Source organism: Pezoporus occidentalis, unplaced genomic scaffold (genome assembly GCF_034315485.1).
Source record: "Pezoporus occidentalis ecotype Australia unplaced genomic scaffold, CSIRO_AGI_Poc_V1 ctg82, whole genome shotgun sequence".
Classification (NCBI taxonomy): domain Eukaryota; kingdom Metazoa; phylum Chordata; class Aves; order Psittaciformes; family Psittacidae; genus Pezoporus; species Pezoporus occidentalis.
The window spans coordinates 663,506-689,318 of record NW_026916181.1 but is presented as its reverse complement, the minus strand read 5'-3'; positions in this window follow the sequence as shown (position 1 = coordinate 689,318).

Here is a 25,813-nt window from a genome sequence, read left to right as displayed (position 1 = left end):
TATCCACAGTGTTTTTTAGTAAACTGAACAGGATTTGTTATTTCCATTTTTCCTAATGGCCAAAGGACTCCTTTCTCCAGTGCTTTCTCCTTGATTTCCTTCCAAATTGCTGACACTTTGCTGGTATCAAGATGTCCAGATGCCTTTTTTCCTACCATGGATCTGCCAGGTGAGACTCCTTGCTCTGCAGTGTTGATATGTATATGAACTACAAATTTCCCCTGAATTTTATGGTTTACATGGTATCGTAGTGTTGAATCTAGTAAATCACACATCACCTCATCTGGTATTTCTGCTTCCCAGAGTGTTTCACAACTCAGGGAACCAAAAGTGATTGCTCAGCAGGTTCTGAAAAGATTCTGACAGGATCGCTCAGAGCTTGAACCCCACAGAGACGGTTCCAAACTTGACCAAACAGGCCTATGAAGAGCAAGGTGTCTGGGGAATCTCATGTCCTGATAGCAGAAAGATGGCAGGAACCTGCATCTGGACTCTCCTTTCCACAGCACAGACATAGGCTGAGAACATGAAGCTGTTGTATTAACAAGGATCTAAACAGGTCAAGACCAAAAGGTAAGAGCTCCCACCTGGTTTTCAGAGAAGAGGGTTAAATGCTGGGCATGCCCCATAAGCATTACCATAGTGCTCTCCTGTCCACAGACCAAGGTTTTCATGCAGGTATTTTGTATGCAGTAGAATACAACATGCTGTTACAAAGCTGATTCCTGCCTTGCTATCTGTAGGTCTGCTCACTCCACAGAAGTTTGGTGGAAGGGGTCAGAGCTTGTACGATGAGTGGCCATCTCCTCAACACCACTCCAAAATCCTGGTGTGGCCAAGAGCCACCTGCAGAGCTGGGCTGGGCTAGCAGTGATCCTGCAGAGAAGCAGCAATAGCAACCCAAGCCCCCATACATGGACCCTCGTACTGTCGGTCTGTCATGTAAATGCAAAGCATCTGACTCAAAACCATCAGATAAACATGCCTTTTTTACTGCATTTGAGTCTCCACCAATGTAATACAAAAAATACAACCCAAAATCTGGATCAGAATAAGGAAAAACGTTTGAAACTTACAAGAGTCCTTGTCACCCTGAATGTATACAAGAAACAGAGATCATCTTATTTTTATTCATTTGACAGCAAGTAATTTTTTCCAAATGGATGATTTTTAAGTAGCTGTCACAATCCCAAATTAACTCACAATGTATGATCTATAAAACTGGGCAGACAAATCATTCAAGAGCCCCAGCCACGGTCTCAATAGAAAGAGAAATGAATCCACAATTTTTTTTGATCGATGAATTCTGAGATCCGGTGAGATGAGAAGTAGCCAAAAATACCACTGTCCTGACAGCTAAATAAATATATTCCTCCTTTTCCAGTTACCAAAATTCAGATGGGATTTTGTTTTCTTTGTAACCTTGTTAATTTACCATTAAAAATCACTGCCAATCATGACAACATCATGAAAAGCCTGAATACTGACTGAATTCAAAAAGATCACAAAACGAGAAGCATTTACAACGTGCTGGAGTGAATCCTACTTTGCAAAGTGAAAAAAAACATTCACCAATGAGGTTTTACCATTTTTATGAGTGTGTAGATGATGGGAGGTGTGGGAGGCGGTAATGCTGTGGATTGTCACTCACTTCTTAGTCCCTTAATACCAAGGAGGAGGGTGACGGGGTGATGAGTTGCAGAGAGGTTTCGCTGTGGGCTTTATCAGCACAGACCCTGAAGGATGCAGATCCAAAGCTGCCTTCCCAGGATCCACTCCAAGTCCTCACACAACTGGCAAACTGGGGCTATGGACGGTTGCATGGTGCCTTCCAGTTCAGTTTCCCTAAGCTGTTGAGTGATGGCAGTGGAAATCAGAATGGCCAAATTCTTACAGTGTTTGTTCCTGTCTCAGCAGGAGGAAGAGTTGAAATACTGGAGTTTTCCATTCCTGAAGAGGTCAAAAATCTCTGCTGAGACATCTGAGTAGTTTTGTTTTAAGGGGGAAACCATAATTATCTGGCTCAACCTGAACTCACGGTGCAAAGGACAAGTCTCTTACTTCACAATTCCTGGGGGCTTTCTTCTCCCCCAAGGACAAGGTTGTTTAGGTTGAGTTGGCTTGGCTTTTTATCATTGTCATTGCATTCATGAATTATGGCATCTTAGCCGGAGAAGAGACCACAATACATCACAGATGACGAAGTCTAGTCAGGCCCATCCAAGAGAACAAGGGATGAGCCATGGAAGTAACAGCTCCAAGAAGTATCCATGCACATTGACCCAAAAATGTATCACTTTTCTTCCTGGAGGTGATTTGGAAAGAGCAAGGGGTTTCGGTTAAAACAGTGTTTCTTCAAAATATGTTTTGATAGAAAATATCCAGTGTTTGTGTATAATCGGCAAAATCCATGCAGACACTTGTCCCAGTGTTGGGATGAAATACTTGTCACTGCCTGTTGATGGCAAATTAAAACGGAGGTCAACAGCTTCTGTTCTGATGTTCCAAAAATATGGGCCAACTGTCAAAACCAGCCCTGGTCACCCTCATTATGCTGCGGTCATATAAAAAGTAGCCAGAAATTCAGTAGCAAGCAGGAACATCTTTTTTTCTCATGTGTTTGGTTTTTTTGGATGAGAAAATTCATCCAGGAAACCAGACTTGTGCAAACAAACCTTGCTATCCCCAGACACCCCCTTCCTTCTTCTGGCCAACCTTTCAAGTGATCTGAATATCTAGGTTGATGTTGAGAAGCTTTCCAGAGCTCCACGTACCCTGGAACTTAAGTCAAGGAGGTGGTGGGCTCTCAGTGCTGGAGGAGTGCAAAGCCCTGGGCAGCGGTGAAGGCAGGTGACATGCAGGAGCAGCGATGTTGTTCGCATCCAACCCTCACTACTTTCAGCTAACAGGACTTTACATGGCCCCAGACCACTGCATTTTCCAGGGCCAAATCAGTACCAAAACTGACAAAAATCCGTCACATTATGGTTCGAATTTAGAGATCATCATCTCAGACTGTTGACCTGTTCAGGAGACACATCCCACTTTTTCCTCATTGTAACTCCAGCACTTTCCTCTGAATTATCTGGTGTAAACCCAGGATTTCTTTCCTTGTTCCCCACCGTGAAAGCTTGTCCCTGTGCTTTTATATTCCAGAGCAGAAGAAAATTTAGATATTCTGCAGTAAGGGCACTGCAAAGTAACTTCCTCAATAACTGTGCCAAGACCTCTGTATGAAGAATATCATCTTCACTGAAGAAGAGATTGGGCATTGGCCCTTGTGCAGTCAACTTCACCTGGTCTTCAGCAAGGGAGAGGTCACAGCAATGTGACTTAAATGAATATGATCTAAGCCCAAGAGCTGGGATGCTGCAGACAGACACCCCCCCCCCAGCCAGGAAATAATCTGTGAATCTCCCCTGCCTGATTTGGCAAAAAATATTCTGGATGCTGGCAGCTTTGCTCAGCTTCTACCAATAGCAAGAAGAGAAGGACCATGTGCAAACCCTTTTGTACATCCTTCTTGCAGTGAATCAAAAGGGAATCACTCCTGGCAAGGAGACCTCTTGCAAAGGGACCAGCTCACCAAGGTTGCCCTTTCCTGCGTGTCTTCACAGATAGCAGGGGAATAAGAGAGGGGACAAATTTCAGAGCATTTGCAGTCCAAGCCTTTGGTGCCCTGCTCCACCAGGACTTCACGGCTTTTCTGAGGCCATCAGGACACAGGTAGCAAGGTGGCTGGAGCCTGTGAGCCTTGCAGTGTTTTTCAGTTCCAACCTGGAATGAAGAGGAGGGAGGAGGGAAACTGAATGAAAATAAATAATTTCTGGCTCCTCTGAATCAAAGCCTGTTACAATCAAAACAGCCCTTCGCTGCAGGCAATGCCCTGGGGCCTCGTTCATCAGAAATTATATGTGTGCTACAAGCCACAGGGAAAGTCTCTTCAACAGAGAAGACCCTTCTGGTGTCAAAGGGAGCTGGGGATGCTTTTAATATTCTGTCTCTGGCCTGGAGATTATGAGGACTCTTTGCCTGTGTCCAAATGAGAGCAAGTTAATTCTCCAGCTCTTGCTGCAGGGCTCATATCAGACTCTGTCCATGGGAATGACAGGCTGCCCAAAGGGAAAAGGGTATAAGAAATAAGAATCTGGGGGATAAATTGAAAAGGGAAGTGGACAAGGGAGCATTGAGGGAGGCTGGCTGCAGAAACCCTCGCACAAAGGCAGGCAAGCAGCCCTGATTTTATTTTTTAATTAGAGTGGTGCAGCACCACAGATTTCAGGGGAATTATTCCCGATTTACAACAATATAAATGAGACTAAAAGCAGGTCCTCTGCTTCTGGGAAGCTTATGCACTAAATGTCATCCATCAGCCCCTATGTGTGTGTGCATATGTGTGCATGCACATATAAACATGCATATATATATGCACAAGAATATAGCAGTTAAAACGAGAAACCAAAAGTCCTGCTATGACAGGATGAAAATGCCTGGGATTGCAGCCTCAAAAGTCATTGATTTATGTTGAATATCTAGACTAGATATTTTCCTCTTTTCGAGATACAAGCTCCAGTTTTCCTAGAAGTCATCCATCAGCTGTCTGTTCAGGGTTGCTTTTATCACACAGGTATTTGTGAATAACTGTAACACTACTTCTTGTAGCAGGGATGTAGTTTGGAGTAAGAGCTGAGTCCTGGTGCTCCAGGGGATCCCAAGTGCAGCTCCCTTCCCATCATGAGCCAGGCTGTATGCCCACAGCTGGTGGTGAATCTGCATATAAAGTCATGTCACAAGTAGAACAGAGCAGAGACTTAGCTAATGTCACAAACCCCCAGGTGCAGCCTGCTCTCTAGAAATTTCAGGAAAACCTCCTTGACACATTGGTTTTGCTAAAAGGTTGTAGAAGAGAGAATACATAGACCAGATTTGGCTACTTGGTATTTCTATTTCCCTTTTCTTTCATACACTGTGTTGATAATATAAAGACATTATTTCTTTCAGCCTGAATACAGCCAAGGTCTTGTGTATATAGAGTTTGTATATATCTGTGTATATAGACTTTGCTTCTCTTCAATGGGCAAGTCATATTCTGCAGTCTCTCTCTTTCTTACTCCTCACATAACCTCACAGAGATGTAAATTCAGTCAGACCCCCAGTTACAGTAAAGGGAACACTGTATGCAAAGAAGTGCAAGACAATAAGCAGGGAGATGGAGCTAATGATGTCCAGAGGTGCCTTCCAATCCTAGTTAGTCTGTGATTTGACATCAGTGTAAAACAAAGCTACGAGTGATACCACACTGACCAAGGGACAGTCATTGCCTGCGCAGAATCTCTCAGGAAAGAAGTGAACAAAAAACCATTTCCTATTGGATTCTTCATCAACAAGGACATTAAAATGGAGTCAATTGGATGTTAACATTGTGATCTGGAAGCAAAAATGCAATAAAAAGAGAAGCTGAGAACAAGCAAGGTGGGAACTGGAGACTGAATAACCTTTAAGTCAGTTACAATAGTCCCCCTTGTCTTGAAGCTGGAGTCTGGCCAGCAAGGTCCTGAACAAGAAACTGCTCATTCCCTGTGTGAGATATATTATTTCATTACTTGGTTTTATTAATGTGGCAATAAATTCATATATCCTACATGACTGGAATGGTCTGGGGTCTTGCTTGTTATTACAGCTACCACTTAAAATTGCTGGTGCAAGATGAAGAAAGAGTTATAGACAGATGTCTCACCATCTACTCAATACACAGATTGAAAAGATGACCCAACCCAATGAAGATATGAAAGGTGAAAATATTTAATGTCTTAATTTATTGTTTGCAGGATGCACTTTAGTCTATGTAACATCTGTAGTGATCTGCGATGAGAGAGCTATTCTTCAACACATATCAAACAGGATATTCCTGTCCAGATTTAGATTTCTACAGGGCAGACTTCTGTGTCTACGCTGTTTTCTGACTCCCTTTACATACACTGGGAAAAAAAAAAGAAAGATTCTGCTATGGTATGTTTCACAAGACTTATTTTAAAGACCTGCCTTGGTGTGAAACAACACTGCCTTCACATTGCCTGTGAAGATGTGGTGTAAAGAATACTTGTACAAGCAACTCTCCACAGTTTCTAAATCAGTTCATACCTGAAACAGACTTACATGGGGGCATCAAAACTGAGTGATCAAACAAAATTTCAGAAGAACCAAACAGAGAAGTTAATTCACTAATAATTTGATGGTTTGACTCCAGCAATTAAAACCATCCTGATAATACTCACAAGGGACCCCGTGTGTTATAGAGAGCAACAAATGTCACAGAACTGAAAAAAATACATCCTATTCATGCTTGAAAAGCAGATGACCTGCAAAATAAGTCCAGCCCGAATTGCAGAGCACAAGACTGCTACACTCATCACCTACACACAGACATTTGTAGCAAGGAGAGCAGAGTTGTGAAGTACCATTGCCTCCTCTCCCAGATCTCTTGATAGTGGTTGGATCACCTGCAAAACACACCGTATAGCCAGAGATTTAGGTAGGACTGATTTAAAAGGTTAAATTTTTTAGCTGTTGGTAAACCCTGACCTAAAATGAGTGTTTGATGAAACTCCCTAGTTGTATGCAAACTTCTCAGAATCAATAAACTGAGCCATGTTAAAGAGGGGCCTCAGAAAGGAGAAGAACCCCATTCACCCAAACCGCCACTTGTCCTCTGTATATCCTCTGCAAGGAACTCCTTCCCCACCAGCTGTGAAGAGCACACCAGCTCCCTCCTCTGCATGGTGACCAGACCTGCCAGTGAGCAGCAGAGGATCCCAGCCCATGCAGCAAGGCATGACGATGAACAAAAAGAAGGGCCCCATCTAATATATCGCAACAGTCCACTGCAGCTCCATCCAGGGCTGCTGCCATTGCTCTACAAGTAAATTATCTGAGTGCCAATATCACAGACCATGCATCTAATGAGAGTCACAGAATCATAGAATCTTAGAATCACAGAGTGCTTTGGGTTGGAAGGGACCTGAAAGATCATCTAGTTCCAACTCCCTGCCATAAAGTACAGCTGCAGATAAGGCTGATAAGACATTTTGCCTCCTTTTCCTGTCAAAGCTGAGCCTGGTGAGGTAAACAGCATAAAAAAAAAAATCACCGCCCATGCTGCTATGCCTTCTGAATAGCTAGTATTGATTATGGCTAGTTGGTACTGATGATGGTCAGGGCAGGACCCTAGCTAAGATACATGCAGGTGTCCCCAGGAAGCCTAAGAAGTGGCCTCCAGAGTTAGTTAGATCTCTAAAATTTAGGAATTTGCATGTATTACCGTGAATCCCAATAGCTTTGAGCTGCCTTAGCCCCCAGAATAAGCAAGACCATGAGGAGACAGCACATGGGAGGACGGCACTGTCAGATGTGTCCAGGTGCCTAAGCGTGTCTAAGCGCTAGCAAGTTACCTTCCTACTCATCAATGCTGAGCCAGCTTTTCTCTGAAACCCATGGATTTGGGTGAGTGACTGCTGGGAAGGAAGGAGTTGCTGCCAAAGATGGTTAAAAAGTTATGGGTTTGAGCTCATCTAACTTCAAAATGGATATTGTTGAGGCAGCAGACAGGGCAGGCTTGGTGTTGTGAGCACCTTTATGCTGAAACCAGCATGTCCTACTGGTCCTTGGTCCTGGGTTTAAGAAGGAATTGAGGGGGAAATGACCCCAGAGCATAGACAATTTGGCCACTTGAGGATTTAATGATATAAATTAAGAAAGAAACCTGGTCCAGAAGTCAAGGTAATGAACTGAGAGACACAGGGCTCCTCACCCTTTTCTGTTGCATCCTCACAAATGCTCAGGATATTTCTCTGCATTTCAGCTTTGTTCCCTGCCTTTGTTCCCTTTTTCCCTGCTCAGTTTGTATGTCCCCTAAGGTTGTTGAGTTACAGTAACAATAGCCCCCCTGTCTTGTTTGGACACCCCACCTGCTATCCTGCTAGTTGTAATTCTAATAAGGTGTATATATCCTTACAATAATATTGTATGAGGTAATACATCATTATATATTATACCATTATTCTAAAAATAATTATGTACTGCACAAGCATGCAGCACTGTGCCAAAATGTTGGCTTTTGGGTTTCCCCCAGTATTTTAATGACACTCTGAGTCATACTGGAGTTTCATTTAAAGCAAATTGCGCTATTAGTGCACATTGTCTTCTTCTCACTTGCTAAGTAGAACTGTCACAATGCTCTGAGCCCAACAGCCTTTTGTCCTGAAGCATAGCTGCGTTTTAGCACAGGGAACCATTCCTGGCAAAGGTTTGGTGCTCAAGCTTTGCTTTGCCTTTTCTGCTTTTCCAAGTGAAACTTAATCTGCAATCTTCTCTGCTACTTAAAGGATATTATTTGGTGGATGTGGTTTCCAACGTATAGCTCAGCACATGATTTAGGACCTGATCCAAAAAGCAGCAAAAGCCACAGAAAAACTCCTATGAACAACTTTAGCGAGCTTGGAGCAAGCCAGGGGATTGTAAAGGAAAACCTCTCTGGGCGTTGCTGCAACTTCCCATCCACCAAGAGTAGCCACAGTCTTTCACTCACACTGACAGGATTAGGGAGAGCGAAATACCTTACAGGAGCTATTTTTAACCTCCACATGGCAGGAGAGAGTGAGTATTTTCTTGCATTTTCCAACTCCAGACTCATCTGTCGTAAAGACCCACTCCAAATAGAAAGAGGAGCCGCCAGCTTTATCTTGGAGTCACCAGTCCATTGCAAGCACAAAGGAAGGTCAGATTATTTCAGTCCCATCTCTGTCTCTGTAGTCACATACCAGCACGTGCGTTCTTTGCTTTGCAGATCTGCCAGTTATATATGCAGAGACATGCTGGCTGTAGTGATGCCTGGGGACTGGTTTCAAGTGCTGTTGTAGCCCAGTGGAGATCCTGTCAACCTGCCAGCTTCAGCATGGATGACAGTGAAGTTCTGACTCTGGAGATGAGGACTTAAACACATGAATTTATGTAACTGAAAGAGAGGAGATTTTAGATGAGATCTGAGGAAGAAGTTCTTCCCTGTGAGGGTGATGAGGCCCTGGCACAGGTTGCCCAGAGAAGCTGTGGCTGCCCCATCCCTGGCAGGGTTCAAGGCCAGGTTGGACACAGGGGCTTGGAGCAACCTGGTCTAGTGGAAGGTGTCTCTGCCTGTGGCAGGGGGTTGGAACTGGATGAGCTTTAAGGTCCCTTCCAACCCAAACCATTCTGTGATTCTGTGATGATTTTGTCCTTGCACCTGGCTGGACCAGAGCATTCACTCCTCTGAACTTCTTCAAGACGCATCTTTTCTGGCATTTTAGGAGCTCTTCAGCTAATTGTCAATAAGATGCAAACCAGTTGGAGTAACATGGGCTTTTGTGTCACCACAGACCCTCTGTTACCCAAGCGTCCTAATGAAGCTGGCTGATATTACAGAGAAAACCTACTACTTTCTGAACAGGTAGTTGGAGGCTGGGGGAGATATCCCAGCATGTCTCAAATGCTTCTGGACACTTATGCTGAGGCAATTGCACCTTGTCTCTGAAGACTAGCTTAAAATATCTTACTGCAATTCAAACTATGGTTTCCCATAGTCCCATACCAAGCAATACTGTTATAGTAACACTGAAGGTTCAGGGCAGGTAGATCAGGGTCTTTGCACAGAGGACTGAGTGACTTTCTCATAAAAAGAAAATCTCTGTCTTGAACTCCATTTAGTAAATAGGTTATGCTAACACCTTCATCCTTTGTTTTTTCACGAATTTTGCCTAGAGTCACTTGCTGTCAGGGTTGTGTCATAGCAGGATGATTGCAACACACTGGCAAAAATAAGATCTTCCTCCCATTTTCTGCAGCAAACTTCTCACTGCCAGAGGGACAGAAAACTGATCAAGAAAGATCTTGAGTACTGCAGTGTCGAGCTAGGCACAAGCCTGTCTGGACTCAGCTGCAAGCATTGGACTGTGATGTTTAGGCAACAGCAGGATTGGATACATGTAGGTACAGACAAGTCAAATCCACTCTGGCATTAGCTTTGCCCTGTGAGTGGAAGGATGCCTTTAAGGCTTTCATGGGTTTCATATCAGTGTCCTCCTTTCCAGTCCTCTGCTGATAAAGGAGAGGGAGATCATCCACACAGGTCACGCACCCTCACTTTTCTTCACGCTAGCTGTTGTGCTGGCCCAGTCTGGGATCATTTTGATGCATAACAGAGTTTAGCGTTAGTAGACATCTCCAACACCTGTCAGTACTCTGGACCTTCTCTACAGCCAACAGATACATGGAGAGCAGAGCCAGCAGGGTTCCTGAAATAACTCATCCCTCTTTAAACTGATGTCTAAAATAGGCCAGATGTATCACACCTTCGGACTGTTTATTTTTCTTTGTGGAGTATAAACAGAGCACAGGGTGACAGCTCAGCTGGACATACCAGCCTGTGGACATCTCCAGAGAGGTGATGTGGGTTACACAGACTGACACACCAGATTTATGCAAGCCATTTCCTTCAGAAGAGACTTTTTCATTATTATTACTTCTGTACTAGACTGAGAGGCACACCAGTTAATGGTGAGCATGCTGGAAGAGATATAATACTTTGTGCTTCAGGGCTTGCATCAGCCTTGGACTTCCAGAAACCAAGATGGGATTTAATCCAAGATGCAAAGTGTTTTTCTTCCAGTGCCTCATGTCCTGTCAAAGACACAGAAACACAGGTCCGGATCCTCTCTCATCCCAGGTAAATCAAACTTCATGTTGAAAGGCCTGAGCTGACCTGGGGAATGGAAAAACCCTGATGATGCCCAGTGCTGTGGCTGATTTATTCACGCAAAGAGTCTGGTTTCTTCTGGTTTTCCCTGTCCATGGGACCACTTGCCATGGACAACAGTATCTGAAACTTTACAGGTCTCCAGACACAAGATCTCACAATTTTAAGAGGCAGGAACAGCCCTAGACTCTGCGTGAAGGGTTCTCAGGTTTCCATTTTAATCAAGCTCTTCTGTATTCCTGGAAAATCTATTTCTACTCCAAGAGGAATACAGGATTTATTTGCCAAATGCCCAAAGGTACAATTCAGCATTGAACTATTACCCACAGCGTTTCACTTTAACAAGATGCTGCAGTAGTTTGAGCAGCAGAGCAAAGAGAAAGAATAAATCCAGACTTTGGTAATACTCCATTTGATTGTGGTAATCTTGTAATGCAGGACTGCATTAAAAAAAAAACTGAGGCATTTTGGAAACCTGAACTCTACTGAGAAGGTCAGCAGTCAGGAATATACATCTTTAAGAACTGTTTTCCACCTCTGTTTGACGCAGCCTGAGCAGTGATGATACTTCCTACCCGTCCTGCATGCAGCAATGTCCCCATACGTGAGCTGCTCCTTTCAGGAACGCTGATATAATAATGACGGACATTTGCTGATGCTGTTTTTCATCCAAATCTTGGAGATGGCAGATCCGTGCAGTGAAGCAGCGTGTGACAGGAGACCATGTCTGCAAAGTCATTATTAGGCTGTCTCTCATTGTGCCACTCCTAATGCCTGCTTAATGCCTCCAACTGCAGAGTCACCTGTGAGAGTGAGACCCGGCAGTGTGCACTTGCAGCCCAGAAACCACCCATGTCATGGGCTGCATCACCAGCAGCGTGACCGGCAAGTCGAGGGAGAGGATTCTCCTCCTCTACTCTGCTCTGGTGAGACCCCACCTGCAGTCCTGCATCCAGCTCTGGGGCACCCAACATAAGAAGGACATGGAGCTGTCGGGGTGAGTTCAAAGGAGGCCAGAAGACTCTCTGAGGGCTGGAGCACCTCCGCTATGGAGACAGGCTGAGAGAGCTGGGCTTGTTCAGCCTGGAGAAGAGAAGGCTCCGGGGACACCCTAGAGCAGCTTCCAGTGCCTAGAGGGGTGAACAAGAAAGCTGGAGGGCAGGTTTTTGATAGGGCAGATAGGAACAGGACAAGGGGGAATGGCTTTAAACTTTAAAAAGGGGTCAGTTTAAAGCCATTATCTATTATTAGATAGAGATAAGATCTGAGGAAGCAGTTGTTCCCTGTGAGGGTGGTGAGGCACTGTAACATGCTGCCCAGAGAAGCTGTGGCTGCCCCATCCCTGGCAAGTGCTCAAGGCCAGGCTGGATGGGGCTTGGAGCAACCTGGTCTAGTGGAAGGTGTCCCTGCCCATGGTAGGGGGTTGGAACTGGACGGGCTTTAAGGTCCCTTTCAACCCAAACCATTCTGTGATTCTATGATCCAGTTACCATCACTTCTGGAAACCTGATCACCCACAGCCTGGAACAGCTGCATACATGCAACCAAGAGCCACCTGCAAAACCAGTAAAGGCTTTCCCCACTTTGTGTTAGGTTCTTCTGCACTGTCCCCACCTGCCTCACTCTGCATGGCTCACACCATCAGAGAGTAGTCCTGGGTTCTGGCTACTTCCACCCAGCATCCCGTCCTGGCCCTGAAACTGGGAATAACACAACAAACCAGCTCCTTCAGCCAGCAGCTCTGTTTGCTGGGACCCTTCTCTCCATCAGCTGCTCCCTAATGTGACGGGGGAGATATTGAGGGGGAAATCCCCCAAAAGCCAGGAACAAAACAGTGTTATCTCCTGGGTGCCAGCTCCTGGCAGTACAAATGAACATGATGCACTTCTCAAATAGTCTCCCTCCCTAGGAAATGTCACTGTCTCCAAACATGAAACCACTCACTGCACGCAAATCCCTCTCCCAAGGGAGGAAGGATTCTCCTGTTCCTCTCCTCCCTTCTCTGCAGGAGGCTCCTCTCTGTCCCGTCTGGGCTAGGCAAGGGAGATGTTGCTTGCTGCCCTCTCTTGGCTTCAGATGGCTTTCATGTATCTCGCAGAAAATCTCAGCTTTCTATCCATGCAAGCCTTTCCAGAATAGGCGTAACAGGGCAATAGCACCACAAGGACTCGGGAAAGCACCCATCTCTCTCCCAAACCTTCTGCAAATCTCAGGGCCAGGCTTAATTTCTGATGCAGGACACAAATAGAGCATGAATGAGGAGGGGCTGGGTACTGGAGGTTTTTCCTCTAAACCAGACTCAGGGAACTGATGCCTGACCCCGAAAAGAGCCAGCTCAGCAGACACCCTGAAGGAAGACTCAAGCAGCAAAGTGCTCACAATGAGGTATGAGCTTGGAATCAAAATAATAAGATTAATTCTTTTCACCTCCCTGTGGTTTATCAGGATCCTTCATCACCACAGATCCAGTCATGCCCTAATGCAGGGAATGCTCATGTGGTAGAGCATGGCAGAGGCTGGTGGGACTGCAGTGCACTGAAAATTGTCTGGAAGCAGATCTATTTTATTGTTGTTTTATTTCTAGGATGCCTTCATGTGGGATGAAAGCCGGAGCTGATCCTACTGCATGGTTTTATTCTCCCTTTCCTGTGCCTTACCAGCCCTGGCTGGACAGAGTGTGTGTCCCCAGTGCGGTGTCCCACATTGGCAGGCACATCATCGGGCAGAACAGCCATTCACTCTCCCTCCAGGTTTCAGAATGTCACAGGAATATAATTAGGGGCACTTGGCAGCCTCTCTCATGACTTCTCAAGGGTCTCTTTATCAGACCAGTGCAGGGCTGGTGGATTGCAATGTATCAGTGAGCTCAGCCGTCCCCAGCACAGCTTGCTGCTTCTTGGGACGTGCAGCATCGCTGCGCTCACAGCCGATTGACAGGGATTTATATTTCAACCATAAAACTTATGTGGGCATTTCCCCCCACCCCTCAGAGCCTCCACCAACCACAGATTGAAAAGTGCAGCATTTAATATTCTCTCTGATGCTAATTCCATGGTGAAGATGGAAAATTCAATAATTTCTACGTGCTGTAAATTCAGCTAAACATATTCCACATTCCAGCCGTGGGGAGGAAAGCTCCCTGCCTCCCGCCTTCCCCTTCTCCTCTCCTTTCTTGCTCTCCCTTTTTCCCTGTTTCTGTTTAGCTCCATTTCATTCCCCCTCTGCAACCAAAACAGCTCCATCTGCAGGGATCCAATAGCCAGAACTGATTTAATAAATAGATTATTTTTATTTATTAAAGAATCAGCTGAGAGGATGAAGGAATCGCTATATCCCAGTGTGCCCCTGCATTAAATCTAGGGGTAGATTCATCCCTGTTGCCAAAGGCAGCACAGCTGATGCACCCAAAGTCTGCCCATTTCACCCTCTTTTGTTTTTTTGGTGTGAATGGCTCCATCTGCAAAAACGCAGCTCCGTGAAGGACAGGTCCTGTCCTAGGACATAAAACATGAAAGAGAAACCCCTTTTTCTCCCCATCTTTCTGGAAAAAAAATAATTTGGACACAAAAAAAAATATAGAAAGTTTCACCAGACTAAAAAAAAATATAAAAGAAAAAGAAAAAAGAAAAAAAAATCAATTAAATTCTAAACTCTTCCCTTTAGCTGGGCATTTGATGCTTCCTAGGATTTCTGCTGCTAACCTGCTCAGAGTGAAGTTCAATCATTATCTGAAAGCAGCTGGCTTTCATCTTGCAGTCGTTATTTCTCCTGATGCCAAAGTTGGTCAGAGCCAGCAGCTTATGTGAAGGTTGTTTAAAGCTCTGCAAGATTTGGATCAGCTGAATCATGCCTGTGCCTGGGTCACTGGATAAGAGGGTGCACAGGCTTCCTAATATTGTCTTTGCCACAGCAAATGCAAATGACCGATACCATATTTTCCACTAATTCACCCAGCATTGAAATATGGGTCCCAAATGTTTGTCTCTTTTTATTGCATTTGTCATAGAATTACAGAAGCACAGACTGGTTTGGGTTGGGAAGGACCTTAAAGCCCATCCAGTTCCAACCCCTTGCCATGGGCAGGGACACCTTCCACTAGACCTGGTTGCTCCAAGCCCCTGTGTCCAACCTGGCCTTGAACACTGCCAGGGATGGGGCAGCCACAGCTTCTCTGGGCAACCTGTGCCAGGGCCTCACCACCCTCACAATAAATAAATTCTTCCTTCCATCTAGTCTAAATCTTCTTTCAGTTTTACCCAGTTTTGCCTCCATCTGACGATATTCTGGATCTTTATCAAAATGATTGTCATGGAAGAAGTTGCTTATCCATCACTCTTGCTGCTTCCAAAGGCATGGGAATCTTCTCACCCAGCACTAGGGACTGAAGTCCAAACACCATAAAGACCAAAGATGGGACAATGCAGTCAGCACTAGAGACTTTATCCCTGGTGGTGGAAACCTTGTGCGTGGATCTACAGCATACACTATCAGCTGTCACAGTATCTGAACAAATGAGAAGACCTGTGCAAAAGACACAAATGCTAAAATGCAAATTTAAAAAATCCCTATAGCAATTATTTATTTACTATATTAATATTTGAGTTCCAGGCTCACAATTTTTGTCTCAAGCTTGGCAACACCACAGCTGAAATATATGCCAAAAATACAATCTGCATTTCTTCACTTATGCCATTTACTTTGTCTTGAAACTTCACAAACCAGCAAGACTTGCCTTGTGTTAGGATTTATCCCAACTCCAATAAAAATATCTTTCCATAGAAAAGAGAAATCAAACCAGAGCTGTTTCTCTCCCTCTCAGCCCATCACAATTACATGTGAGACAATGACTGATACCTTGTTCCACCAGTGGACTTGACAAGTACGGAGTCACCTAACAAGAGCACATGGGCTTTTGTAAAGCAGCTTTTGTCACTATAAAGAAATTAATTTTCATTCTGGGCATATCAATTCTTTTAATAAATTTCACCTTTCCATAGCCATGGATTTTTATTTTTTTCCCAAAGGCCAGCCCTAAGGACTTCAACCATCTCATCCCAGGACTAACACAAGCCATGGGAACTGACCTTGCCTTTTCCCAAACAGCTTATCACTAATGTCTGAACCTGAACACATCCTTCCTGGCTGCTTTTAAAGCATACTCCAATATTTAGTGCTAGTGTTTCACTTGCATATTAATGCCTCAAATTTTATTACCCCATGATCATAAAACCCCAGCTGCTGATCACAGCCCCAGCCTTCGTTATTTTACCCTGCTGAATTCCTGGGACTAAGTCCAGTGTTGCTTAGTATAGCTAGTCACTCACTCAGCGTGAGGAGACAGCCCTCTACAGATTGTTGGCTAAATTCATTTACTCACATGAAATATTTCACTCAGCTGCCAGCAAGCCGTTTTCCTCCTGCAGCCAAAATCTTCAGGGAAGGCAGCATGGTCAGACAACAGGATGCAGGGATTGGACATACTAATGGCCAGGTCAGCCTTCAAGTACAGCTTTGCAAGACTTGTTTTATTTGGGGCACAGGATTTCCCCTTTCTCTTATCTTTTTGCTGTTCTTGCTGAGCAGGAGAGAACTTTCAAGACCGTGCTTTAGGAGCAAGAGGGAAAGAGAAGGGACCAAGTCCAGTTCTGTGGTTTCATGAGGTTTCTCTAAATTCTGGCTTAGGATGCACCAGCATTTGATGGCGTTTCCCTTATAACCTGCCCTTCTGCTCTCCCTGCCATTTTAATTAGACATATCGTGCCCCCCAGCTACTCCCCCACCTTCAAGGTGACCTGTCCCTGTCCTCTGCCACAGACAGCCCTGCTCCACCCCGAGGACATCCCTGACTTCAGAGTAGTGGAGGGATCAGCACCAGGAGAACCGGAAGAGCCTGTTCACTGCATTTGCTGGTTCAATTCCCAACAGCAATCAGACCAGCAGGAAGGTTGGCATTTCACAGCAGCTGCAACCATGGAAGCAAAGAAATGCAGCCTTTTGCCCTCCATTAAAGTGATAATTCTTAACAGACCCTTTATCCAGATCTGTGTAAACTCCTGCACCTGCTAATCAGTTAATTACACAATTCAATTGACTGTAAATTGAGTTGTCCTGCAGCTAAGGAGAAATGACAAACACAGTGTTTGTTATTGAGTTGGAGCTGCATCCTTTAGGATGGGGCAGTGCAGGCTGGTAGCAAGAGGGGTTTATGGTGGGGAACATCTGGGGACAATCAGTACAGAGGTGGTAGAGGCCAAGGGGGAAATCCAGGTGAGATAAAAGGAGTGGTCTTTGGAGCCTGAAGGGAGATGTGGTGGGAACACCCTGTACTGGCATGCTGGATGACCCCACACCATCTGCCCTATCTCCTAGTGCTTTGGAACAAAGTGATGTGGACTCTTTGGTCCCAGTGCTATGGACAAAAGCTTCTCAGGGTGACACAAGGGACATGTAGTCTTAACAGCTCAGCCCTTCCCATGACATCAGCTATCATCAGAGGGATGGTGATAGACAAAAGCATGGCATGGTCCCTCTTCTCACCTGCTTCCTCGGTCACCTCCCCTGCCATGTTCCTGGAGACATCTTCCTGCACGCTGCTCCCAGCCTTTGCCTTGAGGTTGGGCAGCTCCATGAAAATCATAACTCAGACTTCATTCTGGAGCCCCTCTCTCTGACAGAGAGGACAGAGAAAGGGGTCTGGATTTGTCCTGGATTGCAAGGTGGTGATGTGAACCCACCCTCTTATCACTGTCTTTGATGTGCTGCAGAGATCCTAAACAGGCCACACATTGAAACTCCCCCTTCATCCTTTCACCCCATTGCTCTTTGCTCTCCCCACCCAAAGAGGACCCCTGGGCTGGTGATGCCCAGGTAAATCCTAAATGCAGAACCATTCTGAACAACCTGGTTTAGCGGAAGATGTCCCTGCACATGGCAGGAAAGTTGGAACTTGATGATCTTTAAGGTCCCTTGCAGCCCAAACCGTCCCATGATTCTACGATTCTGCTGCATGCAGCAAGCTCAGATTTCCTCCAGACTGGTCCTTCAGTCCTCTTGCTGGTCCCTGAGGAATGCAGCACTTACCAGTGAGTGGCTGAATTGCATTGTACTGACTCTAGGGAAGGTCTTGAAGTGGTGAGAGATGCTTATGTAGCTGACTGTGATCCAGCAGTGTGGCTTCTCCTGCATCAGACTGAGGTCAAACCATTGACTTCAAACAAGCCACATGAATGAGTGGGAGAAGATACAGCTGCTGCCAGCCCAGGCTGTGGGAGGAGGTATGACCCAGAAGCAGGATGGGCTGGTGGTCAGGACATTAAGAGAGGACTCTGGAAACTTCTTTTGGATTCATCACTTTGCCTCCAGTCCTTTCATGTGACAAGACAGATCCTTGGGAGATCAGGAGGTGCCAACCTCCCACTAAAGCCCACAGAAATTAGGCCCCAGCATGCCTGAGATGGCTGAGCTCCCTCTGCGAGCTCGCCATCTCCAAAAGGACGTCACACAACAGCTTGACTTGGAATAGGCACCTGAAGATCAAAATACTAAGCCTTGGAAGGGAATATGGTACACAAGCTGGTGGAGAAACAACCACAGGGGTCAGCAAGCTACTCAGAAAGCAGTTTCTTCTGCAGTTCACAGCTCCCTCCTCTTGTGTATGGATAAATGGCTGTGATTACTGGAACTGCTGCTTCTGATCCATCTCTGATAACTTGGCACATATCTAACTAAAACACAGGGCTGATACTCAGCTTTTCCACACTGCCAGTTTTAGTGAAGAGGGGCAATTCAGGCTCATCAAAGCATAAGCCAGTCAGAAAATACAAGCTATATCCTAGACAGAAAGTGGCCGGGGAACTGAAGATGTTGTCTTCAGATTGGACCCAAGAGGGCCAGAAGGAGAGTAAGATATGGACCAGAACTTGCTGGCAGATGTTTCTTGCCACTGGAGACGCATCCGAGAGAAGGTGCAGCCCTGGGGCTAAATGAGGCATCTTGTGCTCATGTTTTACAGTGTGGATTTTTCAAGAGCATGCAGCTTTCTCAGCACTTTCTTTATGCAGGAATCTGAGCTTCAAAGGCAGCCTCTGAGCTCCTCCCCTGGGTCAGAGGCACAGCAGGTCCCATTGGGGCAGTAAGAAAATGCATGAAAGATCATGCATATGGGGAAGGGAATGAAGGGAAGGAGAAGGAGAGGGAGAAGGAAAATGGGGAGAGCATTAAGGTCCCCATCATGTTCTGCCTTCCAGCCCTTCCACTGCCTGGTGCTGGTGAACTGTTGTAGTTGTTGAGAGCTTGTGGAGGGAGAGTTATTTCACACCAATACCGAGGGCTTTTACATACTGGCGATGAGACCCTGACCAGGAGTGCCCATTCAGTAGGGAGACAATACAAGCAGCGGAGCACTGGAGAACTTCTGCATGGGGACATGGGTCATTTTGCTCTTTCTTTGTTGCTGGGACATTGTCGATGTATCTCTAGATGCAGCCAGTCTTCAGTAGCTCATAGACTGGTGTTCATTGCTCAAACACGGCATGAAGGGAGATGGAGTGGGTCTAATTTCCAAGATAGAAGCATATCAGTAGGTGCACTCTTTCCTTTTCTGTATTTTGTGTGATCACTGGAGATTTAATTGCACTGAGGGTTCAGATTAAACCCCAAGCCCAGGAATGATTAAAGACAGAAGCTCTGTAGGAACGTATTAAAGGCAGGAAGTTCTTCAAACCTCATTTCTTCTCTGTACCAGCATAATTTCTGACATGCCAAGGCCTGTGAGTGCCACCACTGCTACTGAGCACGGGAAAGCCAAAAGATTGTTATTTATGTCAGGCTTTTTAAAAAGATTGCTTTCCCTCCACTACTGTCTTCTCAGCTGTCCCTACAGCTCCAATCAGATGCTCTATAACTAGAGAGGAGGCTTTGCGTCTGGAAGGTTTGTTAAGCAGAAAGTCTGGCTTACTGTCCTTAAGTTCCTGTGAAAAAAACTAAGGGAAAAAAAGTGACAGTGATTTAATTTTAATTTCTTGCTTCTGAATTTTATCAAAGAAATTGATTGTAAAAACCATGTGTGAGCTGATGGATCAGACTGACTGCTCTCTGGCGTTTTCTTTCTCTTTGGGTGGTTTAAAAGAAGATTAAAAATACAAGTTTCAGCTCATTTCGTTTGGTTCCAGCCAGCTGTGGGGAGAGGATGGGGGGGGGAAGGAAATTATCCAGCTTAAAAAAAATCTCCCTTGTAAGGAACAAGTGTGCCACAAAAATTTCCAGTTTGAAGTACAGTCACTTTTATGAATAATAGGGAATTTTTAGGTATTGGAGCCTTAAACACGGTGCACCTGGTCTTGGCTTCTTCACAAGCTTCCTTCCCATACAGAAACAAAAAGGTCAGGGGCTGCTGCTGTTCCTGTCCCCTTTGGCCACATCCCAGCCACCTGTGAGGAGCTCTCAAGGTTGGGTGCCCACCTGGGTCTCTGGGACTCCATATGGATGCTGGAAAGTCATATGGGAGGATTGCTCCAAATGGTTATCCCAAAAGATTGTCCCAGGAAGGGGGAAGAAGGTGACACCAATCAGCAATGGAAACCTTTACACTGGAGAAGAAAGGGGTTTGAGCTTTCAAACATGTGAAGGTCTGCAACATCTTCCCAATGGGGATGGATTTGCAGGTAGGATTTGAGTTGTTTGCTCTCAAGGGTTCACAGTACTTGTCACCAATGACCTCTATTCCTACAGAAAAGGGAAACAAGTTGTCTTAGTCTGGCACATTGAGAACAATAACTAACAATTAATACAGAGCTGATTTATAGCAAAGACTCTGGGGCCAGGTAAAAAAGATTAATAGCCATGTTCATTAAGATCATTTCCACTGATGTTAATTAAATTGACTGATGTGGAACAAGAACTTCAGCTACTTTGTTAGGTCAGCCTCTCTTTGGCAGATAAGATCTTGAGTACAGGGCATGACTCTTAATTGTTTAATACGTCTATGAGTGCTGTGTGGGGATTTACAAGGAATTAATTTCAAAGGGAGAACTCTATGGTTTGACCCTTTTTGGTAGAATTCTGCCACTGCAGTGTATTAATAATAAATAGATATTAATCCACCTCTTCCTGCCAAAGCATTCAGGAGAGTGAAGAATGCTGAAAACCCTGAGTCCAGATAAAACCCAGAAGAAAGAACAGGCAGGGCATTCACCCCAAAATACTGCTTCCCCCCCCTCAAAATGCACCATTACATAGGCTTCTGTAGCCAGCTCACTATGTTCTAATTCAGTTAACAATACGAAAATATAGTTCTCAGCTGATTACGAGTAAAATTCAAGGGCACTTGAAATTTTCTTTATATAGTGCTTTATACCACCATAAAAAAAAAAAAAAAAAAACAAAAAAAACAACCACGACATTACATTCCCACTGAGCACTTTACACTTGGCTAATGTGTTCTCACTGAAGGTCATTTTTAATGCATTCATATTGATTTGACAGGAATCTCCATGTTGCCACCCCAATTAAGAAGGGTTATCCAAAAGGTTGATGGGGAGAGCACAGGGGATGCTTGGAACTAGAATCATTAAAGTCAGGTAGAAAAAACAGGAAACAAATAAAACCAGCAGCCCACATGCCTTCCACCAGAGAAGTGTCATGCCACATGGAGGCTTCATATTGCACAAAAGAAGATTCATGGGGCAAATTTAGCAACAGAAGAGGAAAGAAGGAGAAAGGCTTGTTGAGTGAAACACAGCTCAAAGGTGCTGGCTTTCATTTCACACGATAAAACCAGAGATGTCCCAGCTTTGTTCCCTCCTCCCATGGCCTTCTGCCCTGGGACAGACAGGACATCAAGGGGAAAGGAATAGAATCACCACCTTGCTCTTCTTTTTGGAATTCTGGCAACAAAATCTGGACTCTACCAGGTTAACTTGACTACTTTGGCAAGTGTGGATCACCTACCCATGGTGAGGCCAGCCACACTCAGAAAGGAGACAGGAAGTAAAGCCAACCTTTCCACTGGGTAGGGAAAAGTTTACCTGTTTTGTGACCAATATGTCAGCATAGGTTCTTATGTAACATAAAAACCACACATGATGAGGGAAAGAAAGGTTGAACATCTCAGCCCCACAACTGGTTTGGTGGTAGGATGGTTTCTACCCAGTCACTTGACAGGCCACATCCCTGTGGCAGGGCAAGACACACAAGCAAACTGTGGCTTCAGATACATTTCGACAGTGTTGAAAGGCTCCTTCTTATTCTCATTGTCAAGGTGCAATGTGTGCATGTTTGTGCAAAATGTAAAGTGCAGTGCTTCACACCCAGCTTGGTGCATCACACATTACTCAGCACATTACACACAGCTCAGTGCATTATCACAGAATCATAGAATGGTTTGGGTTGGAAGGAACCTTTAAAGTTCACCCAGTTCCAACCCCCTGCCACAGGCAGGGACACCTTCCACCAGACCAGGTTGCTCCAAGCCCCATCCAACCTGGCCTTGAACACTGCCAGGGATGGGGCAGGCACAGCTTCTCTGGGCAACCTGTGCCAGGGCCTCAACACCCTCACAGGGAAGAGCTTCTTCCTCAGATCCCATCTAAATTTCCCCTCTGTCAGTTTAAAGCCACACCCCTTGTCCTACTTGCCGTTGTCAAAAGCCCCTCTCCAGCTTTCTTGTTGGCCCCTTTAGGCACTGGAAGCTGCTTCTTCTCCAGGCTGAACAAGCCCAGCTCTCTCAGCCTGTCTCCATAGCAGAGGTGCTGCAGCCCTCGGAGCACCTTAGTAGTCTCCTCTGGGCTTACCCTAACAACTCCACATCCTTCTTGTGTTGGGTCCCCAGTGATGGACACAGTACATATCCAGTACACGCAGCACAACACATTGCACATAGCTCAGGGCATCGTGCACAGCTCAGAGTATCACACCCAGCCCGGCACTTCATCCTGGGAAAACCAGCCCCACCGTGCCCCTCTCCCCACCTCTCGGTGCTGTCCAGGGTGCTGAAACAGCGGCACTGCTCCAAGAAAGCTCCCCTGGGATGAGCCTCAGCCCGGAGGCTAGGAGGGGGGGGGCTGTGAGCATCTCACAGGGATCCTGTCATCTCAGCCAGATAGCACAGATGCTTAAAATAAGACCGAACCTTGAGCCATAAAATGGCTGAGAGATTCTCGATGGAGAGGGACAGATGTCTCAAGGGGAAATACAGCCTTTCCCCCTCCTCTTCCCATTAATTACTGGTTTGCAAGGGCTTACTCCCCCATATTGTCTATCTTACTTGAAGATGCGTAGGATCCAGGCCCTGTTTTGACAAATGCTGTTGGCTTCCATCAGGGGAAACTCAATTAAGACAGGAGAAAAGGATTATGTATCCTTCATTTTAATTAAAACTTTCTGGAAATGGAAACTTTCCCCTAAGGAAAACAGTCCAAGATTTTCAGGGGAAAAAAATAAGAGAAAATTAAAACCAAAACCAAACCAAACCAAACCAAACAAACAAACAAAAAGGACAACTTATAGGTGTTAAAATAGCTACCGCTTATCTCAGTGGGTGAGATGATGTCTCTGGAGGGCTTCACAGACAAATTAGTTCAAGCCTTGCTACTGAAAAGCCAGCTATAAAGACTTCAAAGGGTTGGCTCCTGTCTGGGCAGCTTCACAGGGACATTTTCTAAAGCACAGTGAGGACAGGCAGGGAACAGCCCGTTCAATGGCAGCTCCCCACTGTTAGCACCAACCCACCCTCCGTGGCTTTGCTGTTGGCTTGGTGGGCGCACAGCAGAGCCAGAGGGAACCATGTTTCCTTGCTACACAGCCAACCATAGACAAAAGGGAGCTGGAGCAAGATAAATTGTCCCATTGAAATGGCTTCAGCGGCATCCCAGAGGCCCAGCGGGAGTCCCAAGCCAAGCTGATGGCTCAGGCTGCAGACCAAGAGTGCTGCAGGCAAACCAGAGAGAGGATAAGCCATCAGCATGGGCAGCAAAGAAGGTGAGGGGATGCTGTGGCTCACACCTGGCAGAGCATGGTCCAATCCTGCTCTGAACAAAACCCAGTAAGCACAGGAGTGGCATCAGGCCCTCCGGGCACCCTCTGCACGAGGCTGCAGAGCTCCACACTGACAATGAAGGCAAGCTGCTGGTAAGGAGCTTGCAGTGATCATGACTCTGAGTGGAACAGCAGGTAGACTAACAAGTACTGGGGGACACCACTCTGGAAGCAGGGAGAGAAGCCTCTAAAAGAGCCTGGCACCATATGTGGTGTCTGAGGATAGCTGGGGTCTGATTAGGTGGCCTAGAGATGTCCCTTTCAATCTAAACTATCCTCTCACTGTCCCACCTGCCTTCCAAGCACCATCCCAAGCTAAGGGGGTCTCCAGAGGTCCCGGGTCTTGTGTCACCACATGGTCTGGAAGTCTCAGATACTCCAAGCATCTCAAATGGCTCCAAGTGTCTATGTGTGGGCATCTGAATCATGCCCCACATCTCCAGAGCTGGAGGGATGCCTGCAGCCAAAGTGCCAACAGGAGCAAGGCAGGGCAGAGTGACAGCATCCCCTTTTGCAGTGCCTTCCCTTGAGTGATGCAGAGGAGGTTACACCAAGGACAAGACTGAGCACCAAGTGCAAGAACATTTCCAGCACCCCCAGTAGCCCACAAGCTGGTGATTTAGCTCCATAAGGAAGGAGGAAGTTCCAGTAGAGACATGAACTGAATCTCCATCCCCAGCACCACTTGACAAACAGCCCCTGTGTCTCTCTGCTGTGATTTCACATGAAAATGCTTTTACATGGCAGGTCGGCTCTGCAGAGCAAGGGAGGTGTTTTAGGAACTCTGACCATGGCAAGGGAATGAGGCTCCTCAGGCTGAGAAATGCCACAGGGAGGGTCCCATTCCTAATTAGAAGTCATTAATGAAGATCAAAGGTCTGGCAGGACCCAGGCAGTGCTGCAGACTACCAGTGAGCTGGAGCTTTTATTGCAAAGCTGGAAATCAAGCATATCCCAGCCATGTCCTCACTTCAGACATCTCTGTGTGTCAGTACATCTGTACCCCGGGGTCTGGTGTCAGTGGCAGGCAACCGCACCAAGACCTTATCCACTGAATCATGGAATGGTTTGGGAGGAATGGTTGGAAGGGATCTTTAAAGGTTATATAGTCCAACCCTCCTGCCATGGACAGGGGCATCTTCAACTCGACCAGGTTGCTCAGAAGCCTTTCATTCTGCACCACCCCTGAGACAAGGATGACAATGAAGATATCATCTCCTTCCCACCTCACCCTTAGTGATCCTTCAAGCTAAGCCTCCAATCCCAGCAGAATCCCTCACCCCTTGTCCTGCAAACCAGCTTCTTCCTCCTGACACCTCCCGGCTCTGAAGGTGATTGATGGTGTCAGAAACATGGAGGGAGATTTTAAGATGGAAGAGGACTCTGTGCCTTGTGCCTGCATTGCACCCAGGACCAAAGTGATACAGGACTTGCTCCAAGACCTCCTCAACTCTCATTTTCTCATTGTGCAAAAGCTAAGCTACAGCAAAGAGCTGAGCACATCTCTCACAAGCCACTTTCCACTCTGCCTTGCAGAGAATCTTGGGGAATCCAAGCATAAAGTCACTGTCCATTGCAAGGCAGCTAGCTCTGGAATCCCCTGCATTTCCAGGATACACAAAGTGACTGTGAGGAGGAGGGAAATTAAGCTGAAATAAATACATTAAAGCCAGCATGAGGGGATTGGCATGCTGCTTGAATTAGTGTGGAGGGTAAATGTAAACAACTGGGGAAATGTGCCTGAAGTTAATTTTTAGGACCTAATGGGATTTTGCTTGGACTATAGTCAAGAATGAAAAGCCTTCAATGGCAAAATAAGGCACTTTGCATGAATTAGCAGTTATGACATTAGTGGAGCTGGCTTTTTTTGGCTGCTGATTGTGCATACGTGTACGTGCGTGCACACCTGCATGGAGGACTTAGGATTTGTTTTATTTATTGTATAGAGCTTGTTTACAGAAGTTGTAACAGAAGGGGAGAATCTTGATGCAAATACTT